Source organism: Oncorhynchus kisutch, linkage group LG23, assembly GCF_002021735.2.
Source record: "Oncorhynchus kisutch isolate 150728-3 linkage group LG23, Okis_V2, whole genome shotgun sequence".
Lineage (NCBI taxonomy): Eukaryota > Metazoa > Chordata > Actinopteri > Salmoniformes > Salmonidae > Oncorhynchus > Oncorhynchus kisutch.
The window spans coordinates 48,606,956-48,630,867 of NC_034196.2; the positions used below are offsets into that span (position 1 = coordinate 48,606,956).

The following is a 23,912-nucleotide window of genomic DNA, read 5'->3' on the forward strand; positions in this document are numbered from 1 at the left end:
GGATGACACTGTGATAGACTGCATCCAGTTTGCTGAGTAGAGTGTTGGAAGCCATTTTGTAGATGACATCACCGAAGTCGAGGATCGGTAGGATAGTCAGTTTTACTAGGGTAAGCTTGGCGGCGTGAGTGAAGGAGGCTTTGTTGCGGAATAGAATGCCGACGCTTGATTTGAATTTCGATTGGAGATGTTTGATATGAGTCTGGAAGGAGAGTTTGCAGTCTAGCCAGACACCTAGGCACTTATAGACGTCCACATATTCTAGGTCGGAACCATCCAGGGTGGTGATGCTAGTCGGGCATGCGGGTGCAGGCAGCGACCGGTTGAAAAGCATGCATTTGGTTTTACTAGCGTTTAAGAGCAGTTGGAGGCCACGGAAGGAGTGTTGTAGGGCATTGAAGCTTGTTTGGAGGTTAGATAGCAGTTTCCAAAGACGGGACGAAAGTATATAGAATGGTGTCGTCTGCGTAGAGGTGGATCAGGGAGTCGCCCGCAGCAAGAGCAACATCTTTGATATACACAGAGAAAAGAGTCGGCCCGAGAATTGAACCCTGTGGCACCCCCATAGAGACTGCCAGAGGACCGGACAGCATGCCCTCCGATTTGACACACTGAACTCTGTCTGCAAAGTAATTGGTGAACCAGGCAAGGCAGTCATCCGAAAAACCGAGGCTACTGAGTCTGCCGATAAGAATATGGTGATTGACAGAGTCGAAAGCCTTGGCAAGGTCGATGAAGACGGCTGCACAGTACTGTCTTTTATCGATGGTGGTTATGATATCGTTTAGTACCTTGAGTGTGGCTGAGGTGCACCCGTGACCGGCTCGGAAACCAGATTGCACAGCGGAGAAGGTACGGTGGGATTCGAGATGGTCAGTGACCTGTTTGTTGACTTGGCTTTCGAAGACCTTAGATAGGCAGGGCAGGATGGATATAGGTCTGTAACAGTTTGGGTCCAGGGTGTCTCCCCCTTTGAAGAGGGGGATGACTGCGGCAGCTTTCCAATCCTTGGGGATCTCAGACGATATGAAAGAGAGGTTGAACAGACTGGTAATAGGGGTTGCGACAATGGTGGCAGATAGTTTCAGAAATAGAGGGTCCAGATTGTCAAGCCCAGCTGATTTGTACGGGTCCAGGTTTTGCAGCTCTTTCAGAACATCTGCTATCTGGATTTGGGTAAAGGAGAACCTGGAGAGGCTTGGGCGAGGAGCTGCGGGGGGGGCGGAGCTGTTGGCCGAGGTTGAAGTAGCCAGGCGGAAGGCATGGCCAGCCGTTGAGAAATGCTTATTGAAGTTTTCGATAATCATGGATTTATCAGTGGTGACCGTGTTACCTAGCCTAAGTGCAGTGGGCAGCTGGGAGGAGGTGCTCTTGTTCTCCATGGACTTCACAGTGTCCCAGAACTTTTTGGAGTTGGAGCTACAGGATGCAAACTTCTGCCTGAAGAAGCTGGCCTTAGCTTTCCTGACTGACTGCGTGTATTGGTTCCGGACTTCCCTGAACAGTTGCATATCACGGGGACTATTCGATGCTATTGCAGTCCGCCACAGGATGTTTTTGTGCTGGTCGAGGGCAGTCAGGTCTGGGGTGAACCAAGGGCTGTATCTGTTCTTAGTTCTGCATTTTTTGAACGGAGCATGCTTATCTAAAATGGTGAGGAAGTTACTTTTAAAGAATGACCAGGCATCCTCAACTGACAGGATGAGGTCAATGTCCTTCCAGGATACCCGGGCCAGGTCGATTAGAAAGGCCTGCTCACAGAAGTGTTTTAGGGAGCGTTTGACAGTGATGAGGGGTGGTCGTTTGACTGCGGCTCCGTAGCGGATACAGGCAATGAGACAGTGATCGCTGAGATCCTGGTTGAAGACAGCGGAGGTGTATTTGGAGGGCCAGTTGGTCAGGATGACGTCTATGAGGGTGCCCTTGTTTACAGAGTTAGGGTTGTACCTGGTGGGTTCCTTGATGATTTGTGTGAGATTGAGGGCATCTAGCTTAGATTGTAGGACTGGCGGGGTGTTAAGCATATCCCAGTTTAGGTCACCTAACAGAACAAACTCTGAAGCTAGATGGGGGGCGATCAATTCACAAATGGTGTCCAGGGCACAGCTGGGAGCGGAGGGGGGTCGGTAGCAGGCGGCAACCGTGAGAGACTTATTTCTGGAGAGAGTAATTTTCAAAATTAGTAGTTCGAACTGTTTGGGTATGGACCTGGAAAGTATGACATTACTTTGCAGGCTATCTCTGCAGTAAACTGCAACTCCTCCCCCTTTGGCAGTTCTATCTTGACGGAAGGTGTTATAGTTGGGTATGGAAATCTCTGAATTTTTGGTGGCCTTCCTGAGCCATGATTCAGACACAGCAAGGACATCAGGGTTAGCAGAGTGTGCTAAAGCAGTGAGTAAAACAAACTTAGGGAGGAGGCTTCTGATGTTGACATGCATGAAACCAAGGCTTTTTCGATCACAGAAGTCAACAAATGAGGGTGCCTGGGGACATGCAGGGCCTGGGTTTACCTCCACATCACCCGCGGAACAGAGAAGGAGTAGTATGAGGGTGCGGCTAAAGGCTATCAAAACTGGTCGCCTAGAGCGTTGGGGACAGAGAATAAGGGGACCAGGTTTCTGTTCATGGTAGAATATATTCAGGGCATAATGCGCAGACAGGGGTATGGTGGGGTGCGGGTACAGCGGAGGTAAGCCCAGGCACTGGGTGATGATGAGAGAGGTTGTATCTCTGGACATGCTGGTTGTAATGGGTGAGGTCACCGCATGTGTGGGACAAAGGAGTTATCAGGGGTATGAAGAGTGGAACTAGGGGCTCCATTGTGAACTAAAACAATGATAACTAACCTGAACAACAGTATACAAGGCATATTGACATTTGAGAGAGACATACAGCGAGGCATACAGTAATCACAGGTGTTGAATTGGGAAAGCTAGCTAAAACAGTAGGTGAGACAACAACAGCTAATCAGCTAGCACAACAACAGCAGGTAAAATGGCGTTGACTAGGCAACGGGGCCAACAGATAAAACAAACAAGCAGAATGGAGTACCGTGATTAATGGACAGTCCAGCGTGCATCAGCTATGTAGCCAAGAGATCAGTGTCCAGGGGGCAGCGGTGGATGGGGCAGGGAAGCTGGACTGGCGCGTGTTATCCAGGTTTAAAATGACAAAATAGCTTGTAGCTAGTTAGCTGGTTAGCTTCTGGAGGTTCTTGAGTGTGTTCTAAAAATTAAAAATAATAGCGATTCCGTATCACATTGGGTGAGGCAGGTTTCCGGAAGGTATAAACAAATTAAAAGTCCAAAGAGATAGAAAGTAAATATGGGTCCAGTGAGAGTTTTGGGACGCGGCGATTCAGGCGGTTAGCAGGCCTGTGCTAACAAGCTAACAGTTTGTAGGCCCGGGCTAGACAAGGTAGCAGTTAGCGGACCGGAGCTGGACAAGCTAGCAGTTAGCAGGCCGAAGCAGGGAGATAGCGAGGACTAGAGAGTTAGCCTTTGGGGGACGTTGCGATGGGGTGAGTCTGTTTATTCCTCTTCATGCGGTGACATCGATAGACCGGTCGTGGGCCCGGGTATTGTAGCTCAGGAGTATGCTATGGTGGTAGCACAGGTGCGCAGGCCGGGCTAGCTTCAAGCTAAGTGGGTGGAAACGCTAGCCAGGAGTAATCATCCGGGGTTGCGGTTTAGCTAAATAGCTAGTTGTGAAGATCCAGCTGAAAAATCCAGCTGAAAAATGTTCCGTTTGCGGTGGGAATCCGGGGATGAATCCGGGGATGAAAAATAAGTAGGTCCGTTATGCTCTGGTTAGAGTCGCGTTGTTCGAACTGGCGAGAGCTTTCCGAACTAAAGGTTAGCTGATGACCGGTTAGCTGAAGACCGCTAGCATACCCGCTGGTTAGCTGGCTAGCTTCAGTTGAGGGGTTCCGAAGTAAATATAAATACTTTAGGAAAAATAGCTACATTGGGTGAGGCGGGTTGCAGGAGAGTATTTGGAAGCTTAGGTTTAGCAAAATGTTTTTAAAGAGATATGCGGAGAAAAATATGTAAAAAACGAAAAAGAAACGATATATACAGGGACACGACACGACAGGACGACTTACTGCTACGCCATCTTGGTAGGAGGGGATAGCCTCCACATTGACTCTGTACATTAACACCCTGTATATAGCCTCCACATTGACTCTGTACCGGTACTCCCTGTATATAGCCTCCACATTGACACCCTGTATATAGCCTCCACATTGACTCTGTACCGTAACACCCTGTATATAGCCTCCACATTGACTCTGTACCGTAACACCCTGTATATAGCCTCCACATTGACTCTGTACCTGTACCCCCTGTATATAGCCTCCACATTGACTCTGTACCTGTACCCCCTGTATATAGCCTCCACATTGACTCTGTACCGGTACTCCCTGTATATAGCCTCCACATTGACACCCTGTATATAGCCTCCACAGTGACTCTGTACTGGTACCCCCTGTATATAGCCTCCACATTGACTCTGTACCGTAATACCCTGTATATAGCCTCCACATTGACTCTGTACCGTAATACCCTGTATATAGCCTCCACATTGACTCTGTACCGTAATAACCTGTATATAGCCTCCACATTGACTCTGTACCGTAATACCCTGTATATAGCCTCCACATTGACTCTGTACCGTAATAACCTGTATATAGCCTCCACATTGACTCTGTACCGTAATACCCTGTATATAGCCTCCACATTGACTCTGTACCGTAATACCCTGTATATAGCCTCCACATTGACACCCTGTATATAGCCTCCACAGTGACTCTGTACTGGTACCCCCTGTATATAGCCTCCACATTGACTCTGTACCGTAATACCCTGTATATAGCCTCCACATTGACTCTGTACCGTAATACCCTGTATATAGCCTCCACATTGACTCTGTACCGTAATAACCTGTATATAGCCTCCACATTGACTCTGTACCGTAATACCCTGTATATAGCCTCCACATTGACTCTGTACCGTAATACCCTGTATATAGCCTCCACATTGACTCTGAGCCGTAATACCCTGTATATAGCCTCCACATTGACTCTGTACCGGTACCCCCTGTATATAGCCTCCACATTGACTCTGTACCGTAATACCCTGTATATAGCCTCCACATTGACTCTGTACCGTAATACCCTGTATATAGCCTCCACATTGACTCTGTACCGTAATACCCTGTATATAGCCTCCACATTGACTCTGTACCGTAATACCCTGTATATAGCCTCCACATTGACTCTGTACTGTAATACCCTGTATATAGCCTCCACATTGACTCTGTACCGTAATACCCTGTATATAGCCTCCACATTGACTCTGTACCGGTACCCCCTGTATATAGCCTCCACATTGACTCTGTACTGTAATACCCTGTATATAGCCTCCACATTGACTCTGTACCGTAATACCCTGTATATAGCCTCCACATTGACTCTGTACCGTAATACCCTGTATATAGCCTCCACATTGACTCTGTACCGGTACCCCCTGTATATAGCCTCCACATTGACTCTGTACCGTAATACCCTGTATATAGCCTCCACATTGACTCTGTACCGTAATACCCTGTATATAGCCTCCACATTGACTCTGTACCGTAATACCCTGTATATAGCCTCCACATTGACTCTGTACCGTAATACCCTGTATATAGCCTCCACATTGACTCTGTACCGTAATACCCTGTATATAGCCTCCACATTGACTCTGTACCGTAATACCCTGTATATAGCCTCCACATTGACTCTGTACCGTAATACCCTGTATATAGCCTCCACATTGACTCTGTACCATAATACCCTGTATATAGCCTCCACATTGACTCTGTACCGTAATACCCTGTATATAGCCTCCACATTGACTCTGTACCGGTACCCCCTGTATATAGCCTCCACATTGACTCTGTACCGGTACCCCCTGTATATAGCCTCCACATTGACTCTGTACCTGTACCCCCTGTATATAGCCTCCACATTGACTCTGTACCATAACACCCTGTATATAGCCTCCACATTGACTCTGTACCGGTACCCTCTGTATATAGCCTCCACATTGACTCTGTACCTGTACCCCCTGTATATAGCCTCCACATTGACTCTGTACTGGTACCCCCTGTATGTAGCCTCCACATTGACTCTGTACCGTAATACCCTGTATATAGCCTCCATATTGACTCTGTACCGGCACTCCCTGTATATAGCCTCCACATTGACTCTGTACCGTAATACCCTGTATATAGCCTCCACATTGACTCTGTACCGGTACCCCCTGTATATAGCCTCCACATTGACTCTGTACCGGTACCCCCTGTATATAGCCTCCACATTGACTCTGTACCTGTACCCCCTGTATATAGCCTCCACATTGACTCTGTACCATAACACCCGGTATATAGCCTCCACATTGACTCTGTACCGGTACCCTCTGTATATAGCCTCCACATTGACTCTGTACCTGTACCCCCTGTATATAGACTCCACATTGACTCTGTACCGTGACACCCTGTATATAGCCTCCACATTGACTCTGTACCGGTACCCCCTGTATATAGCCTCCACATTGACTCTGTACTGGTACCCCCTGTATGTAGCCTCCACATTGACTCTGTACCGTAATACCCTGTATATAGCCTCCATATTGACTCTGTACCGGCACTCCCTGTATATAGCCTCCACATTGACTCTGTACCGTAACACCCTGTATATAGCCTCCACATTGACTCTGTACCGTAATACCCTGTATATAGCCTCCACATTGACTCTGTACCGTAATACCCTGTATATAGCCTCCACATTGACTCTGTACCGTAACACCCTGTATATAGCCTCCACATTGACTCTGTACCGTAACACCCTGTATATAGCCTCCACATTGACTCTGTACCGGTACCCCCTGTATATAGCCTCCACATTGACTCTGTACCGTAATACCCTGTATATAGCCTCCACATTGACTCTGTACCGTAATACCCTGTATATAGCCTCCACATTGACTCTGTACCGTAATACCCTGTATATAGCCTCCACATTGACTCTGTACCGTAATACCCTGTATATAGCCTCCACATTGACTCTGTACCGTAACACCCTGTATATAGCCTCCACATTGACTCTGTACCGTAACACCCTGTATATAGCCTCTACATTGACTCTGTACCGTAATACCCTGTATATAGCCTCCACATTGACTCTGTACCGGTACCCCCTGTATATAGCCTCCACATTGACTCTGTACCGTAACACCCTGTATATAGCCTCCACATTGACTCTGTACCGTAACACCCTGTATATAGACTCCACATTGACTCTGTACCGTAACACCCTGTATATAGCCTCCACATTGACTCTGTACCGTAATACCCTGTATATAGCCTCCACATTGACTCTGTACCGTAATACCCTGTATATAGCCTCCACATTGACTCTGTACCGTAATACCCTGTATATAGCCTCCACATTGACTCTGTACCGTAATACCCTGTATATAGCCTCCACATTGACTCTGTACCTGTATATTTTTAGATTTTTTTATTTCACCTTTATTTAACCAGGTAGGCTAGTTGAGAACACCTTTATTTAACCAGGTAGGCTAGTTGAGAACACCTTTATTTAACCAGGTAGGCTAGTTGAGAACACCTTTATTTAACCAGGTAGGCTAGTTGAGAACACCTTTATTTAACCAGGTAGGCTAGTTGAGAACACCTTTATTTAACCAGGTAGGCTAGTTGAGAACACCTTTATTTAACCAGGTAGGCTAGTTGAGAACAAGTTCTCATTTGCAACTGCGACCTGGCCAAGATAAAGCATAGCAGTGTGAGCAGACAACAAAGAGTTACACATGGAGTAAACCATTAACAAGTCAATAACACAGTAGAAACAAAGGGGGAGTCTATATACAATGTGTGCAAAAGGCATGAGGTAGGCAAATAATTACAATTTTGCAGATTAACACTGGAGTGATGTATGATCAGATGGTCATGTACAGGTAGAGATATTGGTGTGCAAAAGAGCAGAAAAGTAACTAAATAAAAACAGTATGGGGATGAGGTAGGTGAAAAAGGGTGGGCTATTTACCAATAGACTATGTACAGCTGCAGCGATCGGTTAGCTGCTCAGATAGCTGATGTTTGAAGTTGGTGAGGGAGATAAAAGTCTCCAACTTCAGCAATTTTTGCAATTCGTTCCAGTCACAGGCAGCAGAGTACTGGAACGTAAGGCGGCCAAATGAGGTGTTGGCTTTAGGGATGATCAGTGAGATACACCTGCTGGAGCGCGTGCTACGGATGGGTGTTGCCATCGTGACCAGTGAGCTGAGATAAGGCGGAGCTTTACCTAGCATGGACTTGTAGATGACCTGGAGCCAGTGGGTCTGGCGACGAATATGTAGCGAGGGAGTCGCCCGCAGCAAGAGCAACATCTTTGATATACACAGAGAAAAGAGTCGGCCCGAGAATTGAACCCTGTGGCACCCCCATAGAGACTGCCAGAGGACCGGACAGCATGCCCTCCGATTTGACACACTGAACTCTGTCTGCAAAGTAATTGGTGAACCAGGCAAGGCAGTCATCCGAAAAACCGAGGCTACTGAGTCTGCCGATAAGAATATGGTGATTGACAGAGTCGAAAGCCTTGGCAAGGTCGATGAAGACGGCTGCACAGTACTGTCTTTTATCGATGGTGGTTATGATATCGTTTAGTACCTTGAGTGTGGCTGAGGTGCACCCGTGACCGGCTCGGAAACCAGATTGCACAGCGGAGAAGGTACGGTGGGATTCGAGATGGTCAGTGACCTGTTTGTTGACTTGGCTTTCGAAGACCTTAGATAGGCAGGGCAGGATGGATATAGGTCTGTAACAGTTTGGGTCCAGGGTGTCTCCCCCTTTGAAGAGGGGGATGACTGCGGCAGCTTTCCAATCCTTGGGGATCTCAGACGATATGAAAGAGAGGTTGAACAGACTGGTAATAGGGGTTGCGACAATGGTGGCAGATAGTTTCAGAAATAGAGGGTCCAGATTGTCAAGCCCAGCTGATTTGTACGGGTCCAGGTTTTGCAGCTCTTTCAGAACATCTGCTATCTGGATTTGGGTAAAGGAGAACCTGGAGAGGCTTGGGCGAGGAGCTGCGGGGGGGGCGGAGCTGTTGGCCGAGGTTGAAGTAGCCAGGCGGAAGGCATGGCCAGCCGTTGAGAAATGCTTATTGAAGTTTTCGATAATCATGGATTTATCAGTGGTGACCGTGTTACCTAGCCTAAGTGCAGTGGGCAGCTGGGAGGAGGTGCTCTTGTTCTCCATGGACTTCACAGTGTCCCAGAACTTTTTGGAGTTGGAGCTACAGGATGCAAACTTCTGCCTGAAGAAGCTGGCCTTAGCTTTCCTGACTGACTGCGTGTATTGGTTCCGGACTTCCCTGAACAGTTGCATATCACGGGGACTATTCGATGCTATTGCAGTCCGCCACAGGATGTTTTTGTGCTGGTCGAGGGCAGTCAGGTCTGGGGTGAACCAAGGGCTGTATCTGTTCTTAGTTCTGCATTTTTTGAACGGAGCATGCTTATCTAAAATGGTGAGGAAGTTACTTTTAAAGAATGACCAGGCATCCTCAACTGACAGGATGAGGTCAATGTCCTTCCAGGATACCCGGGCCAGGTCGATTAGAAAGGCCTGCTCACAGAAGTGTTTTAGGGAGCGTTTGACAGTGATGAGGGGTGGTCGTTTGACTGCGGCTCCGTAGCGGATACAGGCAATGAGACAGTGATCGCTGAGATCCTGGTTGAAGACAGCGGAGGTGTATTTGGAGGGCCAGTTGGTCAGGATGACGTCTATGAGGGTGCCCTTGTTTACAGAGTTAGGGTTGTACCTGGTGGGTTCCTTGATGATTTGTGTGAGATTGAGGGCATCTAGCTTAGATTGTAGGACTGGCGGGGTGTTAAGCATATCCCAGTTTAGGTCACCTAACAGAACAAACTCTGAAGCTAGATGGGGGGCGATCAATTCACAAATGGTGTCCAGGGCACAGCTGGGAGCGGAGGGGGGTCGGTAGCAGGCGGCAACCGTGAGAGACTTATTTCTGGAGAGAGTAATTTTCAAAATTAGTAGTTCGAACTGTTTGGGTATGGACCTGGAAAGTATGACATTACTTTGCAGGCTATCTCTGCAGTAAACTGCAACTCCTCCCCCTTTGGCAGTTCTATCTTGACGGAAGGTGTTATAGTTGGGTATGGAAATCTCTGAATTTTTGGTGGCCTTCCTGAGCCATGATTCAGACACAGCAAGGACATCAGGGTTAGCAGAGTGTGCTAAAGCAGTGAGTAAAACAAACTTAGGGAGGAGGCTTCTGATGTTGACATGCATGAAACCAAGGCTTTTTCGATCACAGAAGTCAACAAATGAGGGTGCCTGGGGACATGCAGGGCCTGGGTTTACCTCCACATCACCCGCGGAACAGAGAAGGAGTAGTATGAGGGTGCGGCTAAAGGCTATCAAAACTGGTCGCCTAGAGCGTTGGGGACAGAGAATAAGGGGACCAGGTTTCTGTTCATGGTAGAATATATTCAGGGCATAATGCGCAGACAGGGGTATGGTGGGGTGCGGGTACAGCGGAGGTAAGCCCAGGCACTGGGTGATGATGAGAGAGGTTGTATCTCTGGACATGCTGGTTGTAATGGGTGAGGTCACCGCATGTGTGGGACAAAGGAGTTATCAGGGGTATGAAGAGTGGAACTAGGGGCTCCATTGTGAACTAAAACAATGATAACTAACCTGAACAACAGTATACAAGGCATATTGACATTTGAGAGAGACATACAGCGAGGCATACAGTAATCACAGGTGTTGAATTGGGAAAGCTAGCTAAAACAGTAGGTGAGACAACAACAGCTAATCAGCTAGCACAACAACAGCAGGTAAAATGGCGTTGACTAGGCAACGGGGCCAACAGATAAAACAAACAAGCAGAATGGAGTACCGTGATTAATGGACAGTCCAGCGTGCATCAGCTATGTAGCCAAGAGATCAGTGTCCAGGGGGCAGCGGTGGATGGGGCAGGGAAGCTGGACTGGCGCGTGTTATCCAGGTTTAAAATGACAAAATAGCTTGTAGCTAGTTAGCTGGTTAGCTTCTGGAGGTTCTTGAGTGTGTTCTAAAAATTAAAAATAATAGCGATTCCGTATCACATTGGGTGAGGCAGGTTTCCGGAAGGTATAAACAAATTAAAAGTCCAAAGAGATAGAAAGTAAATATGGGTCCAGTGAGAGTTTTGGGACGCGGCGATTCAGGCGGTTAGCAGGCCTGTGCTAACAAGCTAACAGTTTGTAGGCCCGGGCTAGACAAGGTAGCAGTTAGCGGACCGGAGCTGGACAAGCTAGCAGTTAGCAGGCCGAAGCAGGGAGATAGCGAGGACTAGAGAGTTAGCCTTTGGGGGACGTTGCGATGGGGTGAGTCTGTTTATTCCTCTTCATGCGGTGACATCGATAGACCGGTCGTGGGCCCGGGTATTGTAGCTCAGGAGTATGCTATGGTGGTAGCACAGGTGCGCAGGCCGGGCTAGCTTCAAGCTAAGTGGGTGGAAACGCTAGCCAGGAGTAATCATCCGGGGTTGCGGTTTAGCTAAATAGCTAGTTGTGAAGATCCAGCTGAAAAATCCAGCTGAAAAATGTTCCGTTTGCGGTGGGAATCCGGGGATGAATCCGGGGATGAAAAATAAGTAGGTCCGTTATGCTCTGGTTAGAGTCGCGTTGTTCGAACTGGCGAGAGCTTTCCGAACTAAAGGTTAGCTGATGACCGGTTAGCTGAAGACCGCTAGCATACCCGCTGGTTAGCTGGCTAGCTTCAGTTGAGGGGTTCCGAAGTAAATATAAATACTTTAGGAAAAATAGCTACATTGGGTGAGGCGGGTTGCAGGAGAGTATTTGGAAGCTTAGGTTTAGCAAAATGTTTTTAAAGAGATATGCGGAGAAAAATATGTAAAAAACGAAAAAGAAACGATATATACAGGGACACGACACGACAGGACGACTTACTGCTACGCCATCTTGGTAGGAGGGGATAGCCTCCACATTGACTCTGTACATTAACACCCTGTATATAGCCTCCACATTGACTCTGTACCGGTACTCCCTGTATATAGCCTCCACATTGACACCCTGTATATAGCCTCCACATTGACTCTGTACCGTAACACCCTGTATATAGCCTCCACATTGACTCTGTACCGTAACACCCTGTATATAGCCTCCACATTGACTCTGTACCTGTACCCCCTGTATATAGCCTCCACATTGACTCTGTACCTGTACCCCCTGTATATAGCCTCCACATTGACTCTGTACCGGTACTCCCTGTATATAGCCTCCACATTGACACCCTGTATATAGCCTCCACAGTGACTCTGTACTGGTACCCCCTGTATATAGCCTCCACATTGACTCTGTACCGTAATACCCTGTATATAGCCTCCACATTGACTCTGTACCGTAATACCCTGTATATAGCCTCCACATTGACTCTGTACCGTAATAACCTGTATATAGCCTCCACATTGACTCTGTACCGTAATACCCTGTATATAGCCTCCACATTGACTCTGTACCGTAATAACCTGTATATAGCCTCCACATTGACTCTGTACCGTAATACCCTGTATATAGCCTCCACATTGACTCTGTACCGTAATACCCTGTATATAGCCTCCACATTGACACCCTGTATATAGCCTCCACAGTGACTCTGTACTGGTACCCCCTGTATATAGCCTCCACATTGACTCTGTACCGTAATACCCTGTATATAGCCTCCACATTGACTCTGTACCGTAATACCCTGTATATAGCCTCCACATTGACTCTGTACCGTAATAACCTGTATATAGCCTCCACATTGACTCTGTACCGTAATACCCTGTATATAGCCTCCACATTGACTCTGTACCGTAATACCCTGTATATAGCCTCCACATTGACTCTGAGCCGTAATACCCTGTATATAGCCTCCACATTGACTCTGTACCGGTACCCCCTGTATATAGCCTCCACATTGACTCTGTACCGTAATACCCTGTATATAGCCTCCACATTGACTCTGTACCGTAATACCCTGTATATAGCCTCCACATTGACTCTGTACCGTAATACCCTGTATATAGCCTCCACATTGACTCTGTACCGTAATACCCTGTATATAGCCTCCACATTGACTCTGTACTGTAATACCCTGTATATAGCCTCCACATTGACTCTGTACCGTAATACCCTGTATATAGCCTCCACATTGACTCTGTACCGGTACCCCCTGTATATAGCCTCCACATTGACTCTGTACTGTAATACCCTGTATATAGCCTCCACATTGACTCTGTACCGTAATACCCTGTATATAGCCTCCACATTGACTCTGTACCGTAATACCCTGTATATAGCCTCCACATTGACTCTGTACCGTAATACCCTGTATATAGCCTCCACATTGACTCTGTACCGGTACCCCCTGTATATAGCCTCCACATTGACTCTGTACCGTAATACCCTGTATATAGCCTCCACATTGACTCTGTACCGTAATACCCTGTATATAGCCTCCACATTGACTCTGTACCGTAATACCCTGTATATAGCCTCCACATTGACTCTGTACCGTAATACCCTGTATATAGCCTCCACATTGACTCTGTACCGTAATACCCTGTATATAGCCTCCACATTGACTCTGTACCGTAATACCCTGTATATAGCCTCCACATTGACTCTGTACCGTAATACCCTGTATATAGCCTCCACATTGACTCTGTACCGTAATACCCTGTATATAGCCTCCACATTGACTCTGTACCATAATACCCTGTATATAGCCTCCACATTGACTCTGTACCGTAATACCCTGTATATAGCCTCCACATTGACTCAGTACCGTAATACCCTGTATATAGCCTCCACATTGACTCAGTACCGTAATACCCTGTATATAGCCTCCACATTGACTCTGTACCGTAATACCCTGTATATAGCCTCCACATTGACTCTGTACCGTAATACCCTGTATATAGCCTCCACATTGACTCTGTACCGTAATACCCTGTATATAGCCTCCACATTGACTCTGTACCGTAATACCCTGTATATAGCCTCCACATTGACTCTGTACCGGTACCCCCTGTATATAGCCTCCACATTGACTCTGTACCGGTACCCCCTGTATATAGCCTCCACATTGACTCTGTACCGGTACCCCCTATATATAGCCTCCACATTGACTCTGTACCGGTACCCCCTGTATATAGCCTCCACATTGACTCTGTACCGTAATACCCTGTATATAGCCTCCACATTGACTCTGTACCCTAATACCCTGTATATAGCCTCCACATTGACTCTGTACCGTAATACCCTGTATATAGCCTTGTGTGTTATTTTACTGCTGCTCTTTAATTATTTGTTACTTATATTTTTAATTATTTACTGCATTGCGCAACTGCATTGTTGTTTAAGGGCTTGTAAGTAATAATTTCAGGTCTACACCTGTTGTATTCAGCACATTTGACAAAAAACATTTGTTTTGATTTGAGAAACTTATTTTGTGAGCTTACTTAGAAGCGCGTTAATTAACTTGTATAGGTCTACTATTTAGTTAACTAGTATAGGCCTGCTATTTATTAATTGAACTAGTGTAGGCCTACTATTTATTTAACTGGTACAGGCCGACTATTTATTTAGTTAACTGGTATAAACCTACCATTTATTAATTTAATTAGTATAGGCCTCTATTTGTTTAGTTAATTAGTATAGGCCTACTGTTTATTTAGTTAACTAGTATAGGCCTACCAATTATTTAGTTAACTAGTATAGGCTTACTATTTATTAATAAGTTAACTAGTGTAGGCCTACTATTTATTTAACTAGTGTATGCCTACTATTTATTTAGTTAACTAGTATAGACCTACTAGTTATTAATTTAACTAGTGTAGGCCTACTATTAATTTAAGTAGTGTATGCCTACTATTTATTTAGTTAACTAGTATAGACCTACTAGTTATTAATTTAACTAGTGTAGGCCTACTATTTATTTAGTTAACAAGTGTAGGCCTACTATTAATTTAAGTAGTGTATGCCTACTATTTATTTAGTTAACTAGTATAGACCTACTAGTTATTAATTTAACTAGTGTAGGCCTACTATTTATTTAGTTAACAAGTGTAGGCCTACTATTAATTTAACTAGTGTAGGCCTACTATTTATTTAGTTAACTAGTATAGGCCTACTATTTATTAATTTATTAATTTCAAATAGCTCTTTGTTGACTGTTGCTGGGTGGTATCGTCCTCCATCAGCACCGTCCGGTACCCTACAGCTCTCTCCTGGCCCCTTACCAGTGCTTCATTTGGAAAATAAATCAGGAGGTGCCAGAAAAGAAAGGGAGTGTGACCTGGGGAGCTCTGGAATGCATTAGTTATTTCATGCAATTCTATGTAATTATTTTTACATGAAGTGTGTAGAGGACAAGGATAGTTAACTAAGAGGCAACTCAAATTAACTTTTTGCTAGCTTTTTTGATACTTTTTGCAAAAAGAGAGAAGAAAAAAAATCTGACCACAATAGGTATCGGATCTGGCCAAGTATTGTTTTAGCCTGTAGCCCTGTAGCCCTGTTGCCATGTAACACTGTAGCCCTGTTGCCATGTAACCCTGTAGCTCTGTAACCCTGTAGCCCTGCAGCCCCGTATCAATGTAGCCATGTATCCATGTAGCCCTGTAGCCCTGTAGCCATGTAGCCCTGTAGCAATGTAGCTCTGTAGCCCTGTAGCAATGTAGCTCTGTAGCCCTGCAGCCCTGTAGCTCTGTAGCCCTGTAGCCATGTAACCCTGTAACCCTGTAGCCATGTAACCCTGTAACCCTGTAGCCCTGTAGCCCTGTAGCCCTGTAGCCATATAACCATGTAGCCATGTAACCCTGTAACCCTGTAACCCTGTAGCCATGTAACCCTGTAACCCTGTAGCCCTGTAACCCTGTAGCCCTGGAGCCATGTTGCCCTGTAGCCATGTAACCCTGTAACCCTGTACCCCTGCAACCCTGTAGCTCTGTAACCCTGTAGCCCTGTACCCCTGTAGCCATGTAGCACTGTAGCCCTGTAGCCATGTAGCCATGTAACCCTGTAGCCCTGTAGCCCTGTAGCCATGTAACCCTGTAGCCCTGCAGCCCTGTAGCCCTGTAACCCTGTAGCCAGGTAGCCCTGTAGCTCTGTACCCATGTAGCTCTGTATCCCTGTAGCCCTGCAGCCCCGTAGCCCTGTATCAATGTATCCATGTAGCCCTGTAGCAATGTAGCTCTGTAGCCCTGTAGCTCTGTAACCCTGTAGCCCTGTAACCCTGTAGCCCTGTAACCCTGTAGCCCTGTAGCCATGTAGTCCTGTAGCCATGTAACCCTGTAGCCCTGTAACCCTGTAGCCCTGCAACCCTGTAGCTCTGTAACCCTGTAGCCCTGTAGCTCTGTAACCCTGTAGCCCTGTAGCCATGTAGCCATGTAACCCTGTAGCCCTGTAGCCATGTAACCATGTAACCCTGTAGCCCTGTAAACCTGTAGCCCTGTAGCCCTGTAACACTGTAACCCTGTAACCCAGTTGCCCTGTAGCCATGTGGCCCTGTAGCTCTGTAACCCTGTAGCCATGTAACCCTGTAACCCTGTAACCCAGTTGCCCTGTAGCCATGTGGCCCTGTAGCTCTGTAACCCTGTAGCCATGTAACCCTGTAACCCTGTAGCCCTGTAGCCATGTATCCCTGTAGCCCTGTAAACCTGTAGCCCTGTAGCCATGTTGCCCTGTAGCCCTATAGCCCTGTAACCCTGTAGCCATATAGCTATGTCACTCTGTAGCCCTGTAGCCATGTAACCCTGTAACCCTGTAACCCTGTAGCCATGTAACCCTGTAACCTTGTAGCCCTGTAGCCCTGTAACCCTGTATCCCTGTAGCCCTGTAACCCTGTAGCCATGTAACCCTGTAACCCTGTAGCCCTGTAACCTTGTAACCTTGTAGCCCCGTAACCCTGTAACCCTGTAACCCTGTAGCCATGTTACCCTGTAGCCCTGTAACCCTTTAGCCCTGTAGCCCTGTAACCCTGTAGCCCTGTAGCCCTGTAACCCTGTAGCCCTGTAGCCATGTAACTCTGTAGCCATGTAACCCTGTAACCCTGTAGCCATGTAACCCTGTAACCCTGTAGCCATGTAACCCTGTAACCATGTAGCCTTGTAGCCCTGTAGCTCTGTAACCCTGTAACCCTGCAACCCTGTAACCCTGTAGCCATGTAACCCTGTAACCATGTAACCCTGTAGCCATGTAGCCTTGTAACCTTGTAGCTCTGTAACCCTGTAACCCTGTAGCCATGTAACCCTGTAACCCTGTAACCATGTAACCCTGTAGCTCTGTAACCCTGTAACCCTGTAGCCATGTAACCCTGTAGCCATGTAACCCTGTAGCCCTGTAGCCATGTAACCCTGTAGCCCTGGAGCCATGTAACCCTGTAGCCATGTAACCCTGTAGCCCTGTAGCCATGTAACCCTGTAGCCATGTAGCCTTGTAACCTTGTAGCCCTGTAGCTCTGTAACCCTGTAACCCTGTAACCCTGTAGCCATGTAACCCTGTAACCCTGTAGCTCTGTAACCCTGTAACCCTGTAACCATGTAACCCTGTAGCCCTGTAGCTCTGTAACCCTGTAACCCTGTAACCCTGTAGCCATGTAACCCTGTAACCCTGTAGCCATGTAACCCTGTAGCCATGTAACCCTGTAACCCTGTAGCCATGTAACCCTGTAACCCTGTAGCCATGTAACCCTGTAGCCCTGTAGCCATGTAACCCTGTAGCCATGTAACCCAGGCTTCACAGATCAGTGACTGAGTTAAACTCAAAATATGTTATTCTATGCCTAAACAAATGAATAAAAATCTATTCGCTGTTTCATGTAGTAGGCTATGTATGATAGAAATATACGGAGCTGCTGAAGGTATAGATCAATATACGGAGCTACTGTAGTTATAGATCAATATACAGAGCTACTGATCACCAGCAGGCCACGTCAACAAGTGGAACATACCGTTTATTTAGGCCTACACTGTGCATTTTCTTACGGGTTTGAAATGTTTTATAAAAATGGGAATTTAAACTCCAACTCCACCCGTTGTATTTTTACATCTCAATAACTAAGGCTGTGGGCACCAAACTGAAAACATAAATGGGCCCATCCATGGAAATTACCGTTCAACTGATTTGTTCTGGCGCCGGGTCTGGGTTATCTACTCAACACAAGAGGGCAGAGTTAGGTCCCCTTGCAGCAGACATCACTGTAGTGTAGGGTTTAGTGTGGAGTGTGTATGTACTCACCATATCAGGGCCAGAGTTAGGGCCCCTTGCAGCAGACATCACTGTAGTGTAGGGTTTAGTGTGGAGTGTGTATGTACTAACCATATCAGGGCCAGAGTTAGGGCCCCTTGCAGCAGACAGGAGGACCAGAGGAGGGGTGAGGGGAGGTGTCGGGACGATGAAGCTCTGCCCACTGGGACACCTGCCCTATGGGGCTCTGCTGAGGGAGGGGCCGGGGAGGGGGTAGTCTCTGGAACACAGCCAATCACAACACAGCCAATTATAACATAACAAGTCAGATACACATATCCAATCAGAACATAGCAGGTTAAAACACAGCCAATAAGAAGGCAACAGAGATGGCAGGACATGTCTGACCATAGTGCAATGTCAGAATAGAGCATAGATACATACATATAGCTCCATACAGTATATCTACAGCCACTATACACTTGTCAACATATCAAAAACTCAATAAAGACAGCAGGGCATGCCAAGACATCTTGACAGAACATCTTCTACTAGAGCAGAACATGGCAGAACATCTTCTACTAGAGCAGAACATGACAGGACATATTCTACTAGAGCAGAACATGACAGGACATCTTCTACTAGAGCAGAACATGGCAGGACATCTTCTACTAGAGCAGAACATGACAGGACATATTCTACTAGAGTAGACCATGACAGAACATCTTCGACCAGAGCATAATATAACAGAACATCTTCTACTAGAGCAGAACATGACAGGACATCTTCTACCAAAACAGAACATGACAGAACAACTTAAACCAGAGCAGAACATGACAGAACATCTTCAACCAGAGCAGAACATCTTCAACCAGAGCAGAACATAACATCTTCAACCGGAGCAGAACATCTTCTACCAGAGCAGAACATGACAGAACATCTTCTACCAGAGCAGAACATGACATCTTCTACCAGAGCAGAACATGACATCTTCTACCAGAACATGACATCTTCTACCAGAGCAGAACATGACATCTTCTACCAGAACATGACATCTTCTACCAGAGCAGAACATGACATCTTCTACCAGAGCAGAACATGACAGAACATCTTCTACCAGAGCAGAACATGACATCTTCTACCAGAGCAGAACATGACATCTTCTACCAGAGCAGAACATGACATCTTCTACCAGAACATGACATCTTCTACCAGAGCAGAACATGACATCTTCTACCAGAGCAGAACATGACATCTTCTACCAGAGCAGAACATGACATCTTCAACCAGAGCAGAACATCTTCAACCAGAGCAGAACATAACATCTTCAACCGGAGCAGAACATCTTCTACCAGAGTAGAACATGACAGAACATCTTCTACCAGAGCAGAACATGACATCTTCTACCAGAGCAGAACATGACATCTTCTACCAGAACATGACATCTTCTACCAGAGCAGAACATGACATCTTCTACCAGAACATGACATCTTCTACCAGAGCAGAACATGACATCTTCTACCAGAGCAGAACATGACAGAACATCTTCTACCAGAGCAGAACATGACATCTTCTACCAGAGCAGAACATGACATCTTCTACCAGAGCAGAACATGACATCTTCTACCAGAACATGACATCTTCTACCAGAGCAGAACATGACATCTTCTACCAGAGCAGAACATGACATCTTCTACCAGAGCAGAACATGACATCTTCTACCAGAACATGACATCTTCTACCAGAGCAGAACATGACAGGACATCTTCTACCAGAGCAGAACATGACAGGACATCTTCTACCAGAGTAGAACTTATAGTAGCCTAGATAGCAACCTCAGCCCAACAACAAGCAACCTCTTCAGATGTTAGGATGTCTTGGCGTAAGGGTTGACAGTAGCTGGACCAGGGTTTGAGTCCCAGCCAGGGCTACCCCCCAAAATGTCATACAATACCTAAAATCAAATCAAATGTTATTTGTCACATGCTTGGTAAACAACCAGTGTAGATGCTTACTTAAGGTCCTTCCCAACAATGGAGAGAGACAAACAGTGAAATGCTTCCTTAGGGCCCTTCCCAACAATGCAGAGAGTAAGAAATTGAGATATCATAGAAAAATAACAATGAATAAATCCACAATGAGTAACAAGAAGTCGATGTGCAGGGGTACGAGGTAATTGAGGTAGATACACTTCATGACCAAAATTATGGGAATTAATATTGAGTTGGTCCCCTCCTTTGCTGCTACAACAGCCTCCACTCTTCTGGGAAGGCTGTTATAGCAGGTCAGGGCTCTGTGCAGGCCAGTCAAGTTCTTCCACATTGATCTCGAAAAACCAATTCTCTAAGGACCTCGCTTTGTGCACAGGGACATTGTCATGCTGAAAAAAATTATATGTGCTCGATTTTATACACCTGTCAGCAATGGGTGTGGCTGAAATAGGTGAATCCAATCATTTGAAGGGGTGTCCACATATTTTCGTATGTACAGTCCATAATGACAGACTGTATTATTAATTACAGTATGACATACTATAATGGTTACAGTAGTTAATGACAGACTACAGTGCCTTCGGAAAGTATTCAGATCCCTTGACTTTTTCTCCATTTTGTTATATTACAAACTTATTATAAAATGGATTATGGAAAATCGCATACTTTCGGCATTCCTAGGAAACTGCAGTATTTAGTTTTTTTTACGTTATTTCTTACATTGATACCCCAGGTAATCTTAGGTTTTATTAGAGACAGTCGGGAGGAACTACTGAATATAAGAGCAACGTCAACTCACCATCATTACGACCAGGAATACGACTTTCCCGAAGCGGATCTTGTGTTTTGCCCACCACCCAGGACAATGGATCGGATCCCAGCCGGCGAACCAAAACAACGTCGCCGTAAAAGGGGCAGATGAAGCGGTCAATCTCCTGGTCAATCTCCAGAGACAGGCACATCACTCCCTAGCATACTACTCACCAATGTCCAGTCTCTTGACTACAAGGTAGATGAAATCCGAGCAAGGGTAGCATTCCAGAGAGACAGAGACTGTAACGTTCTTTGCTTCACGGAAACATGGCTCACTCGAGAGACTATCGGAGTCGGTGCAGCCAGTTGGATTGATGGCAGCATTCACGCGAAACTGAAAGCGCGAACCATTGCTTTTAACCAGGGCAAGACGACCGGATACATGACCGAATACAAACAGTGTAGCTATTTCCTCCGCAAGGCAATCAAACAAGCTAAGTGTCAGTATAAAGACAAAGTAGAGTCGCAATTCAACGGCTCAGACACAAGAGGTATGTGGCAGGGTCTACAGCTGGCTGGTGTGTTTACGGACATATTCAATCAATCCTTATCCCAGTCTGCTGTCCCCACATGCTTCAAGAGGGCCACCAATGTTCCTGTTCCCAAGAAAGGTAAGGTAGGAGAGCTAAACCACTACCGCCCCGTAGCACTCACTTCCGTCATCATGAAGTGCTTTGAGAGACTAGTCAAGGACCATATCACCTCCACCATACCTGACACCCTAGACCCACTCCAATTTGCTTACCGCCCCAATAGGTCCACAGACGACGCAATAGCAACCACACTGCACACTGTCCTAACCAATCTGGACAAGAGGAATACCTATGTGAGAATGCTGTTCATCGACTACATCTCAGCATTTAACACCATAGTACCCGCCAAACTCGTAATCAAGCTCGAGACCCTGGGTCTCGACCCCGCCCTGTGCAACTGGGTACTGGACTTCCTGACGGGCTGCCCCCAGGTGGTGAGGATAGGTAACAAAATCTCCACCCCGCTGATCCTCAACACTGGGGCCCCACAAGGGTGCTTTCTGAACCCTCTCCTGTACTCCCTGTTCACCCACGACTGTGTGGCCATGCACGCCTCCAACTCAATCATCAAGTTTGCAGACGACACTACAGTGGTAGGCTTGATTACCAACAATGATGAGAAGGCCTACAGGGAGGAGGTGAGGGCCCTCGGAGTGTGGTGTCAGGAAAATAAATTCACACTCAACGTCAACAAAACAAAGGAGATGATTGTGGACTTCAGGAAACAGCAGAGGGAACACCCCCCTATCCATATCGACGGGACAGTAGTGGAGAGGGTAATACGTTTTAAGTTCCTCCGTGTACACATCACGGAAAAACTGAATTGGTCTACCGACACAGACAGTGTCGTGAAGAAGGCGCAGCAGTGCCTCTTCAACCGCAGGAGGCTGAAGAAATTTTGCTTGTCACCAAAAGCACTCACAAACTTTTACAGATGCACAATCGAAAGCATCCTGTCGGGCTCTATCACCGCCTGGTACGGCACCTGCTCTAACATTGAGTGGCTGCTGCCAACATACTGACTCAACTCCAGCCACTTTAATAATGGAAAATTGATGTAATTTTTTTATTTTTATTATTATTATTATTATTTTTTCACCTTTATTTAACCAGGTAGGCTAGTTGAGAACACCTTTATTTAACCAGGTAGGCTAGTTGAGAACACCTTTATTTAACCAGGTAGGCTAGTTGAGAACACCTTTATTTAACCAGGTAGGCTAGTTGAGAACACCTTTATTTAACCAGGTAGGCTAGTTGAGAACACCTTTATTTAACCAGGTAGGCTAGTTGAGAACACCTTTATTTAACCAGGTAGGCTAGTTGAGAACACCTTTATTTAACCAGGTAGGCTAGTTGAGAACACCTTTATTTAACCAGGTAGGCTAGTTGAGAACACCTTTATTTAACCAGGTAGGCTAGTTGAGAACACCTTTATTTAACCAGGTAGGCTAGTTGAGAACACCTTTATTTAACCAGGTAGGCTAGTTGAGAACACCTTTATTTAACCAGGTAGGCTAGTTGAGAACACCTTTATTTAACCAGGTAGGCTAGTTGAGAACTCCTTTATTTAACCAGGTAGGCCAGTTGAGAACACCTTTATTTAACCAGGTAGGCTAGTTGAGAACAAGTTCTCATTTGCAACTGCGACCTGGCCAAGATAAAGCATAGCAGTGTGAACAGACAACACAGAGTTACACATGGAGTAAACAATTAACAAGTCAATAACACAGTAGAAAAAAAAGGTGAGTCTATATACATTGTGTGCAAAAAGGCATGAGGAGGTAGGCGAATAATTACAATTTTGCAGATTAACACTGGAGTGATAAATGATCAGATGGTCAGGTACAGGTAGAGATATTGGTGTGCAAAAGAGCAGAAAAGTAATTAAATAAAAACATTATGGGGATGAGGTAGGTGAAAATGGGTGGGCTATTACCAATAGACTATGTACAGCTGCAGCGATCGGTTAGCTGCTCAGATAGCAGATGTTTGAAGTTGGTGAGAGAGATAAAAGTCTCCAACTTCAGCGATTTTTGCAATTCGTTCCAGTCACAGGCAGCAGAGTACTGGAACGAAAGGCGGCCAAATGAGGTGTTGGCTTTAAGGATGATCAGTGAGATACACCTGCTGGAGCGCGTGCTACGGATGGGTGTTGCCATCGTGACCAGTGAACTGAGATAAGGCGGAGCTTTACCTAGCATGGACTTGTAGATGACCTGGAGCCAGTGGGT

The 23,912-nt window shown here is 46.2% G+C and overlaps 1 pseudogene; it reads right to left on the minus strand.

Annotated features, from left to right (window-relative positions):
• Positions 1–18,494, minus strand: part of LOC109880599 (interleukin-11 receptor subunit alpha-like) — a 130,936-nt pseudogene extending 112,442 nt beyond the window's left edge.
• Positions 18,495–23,912: the final 5,418 nt, after the last annotated feature.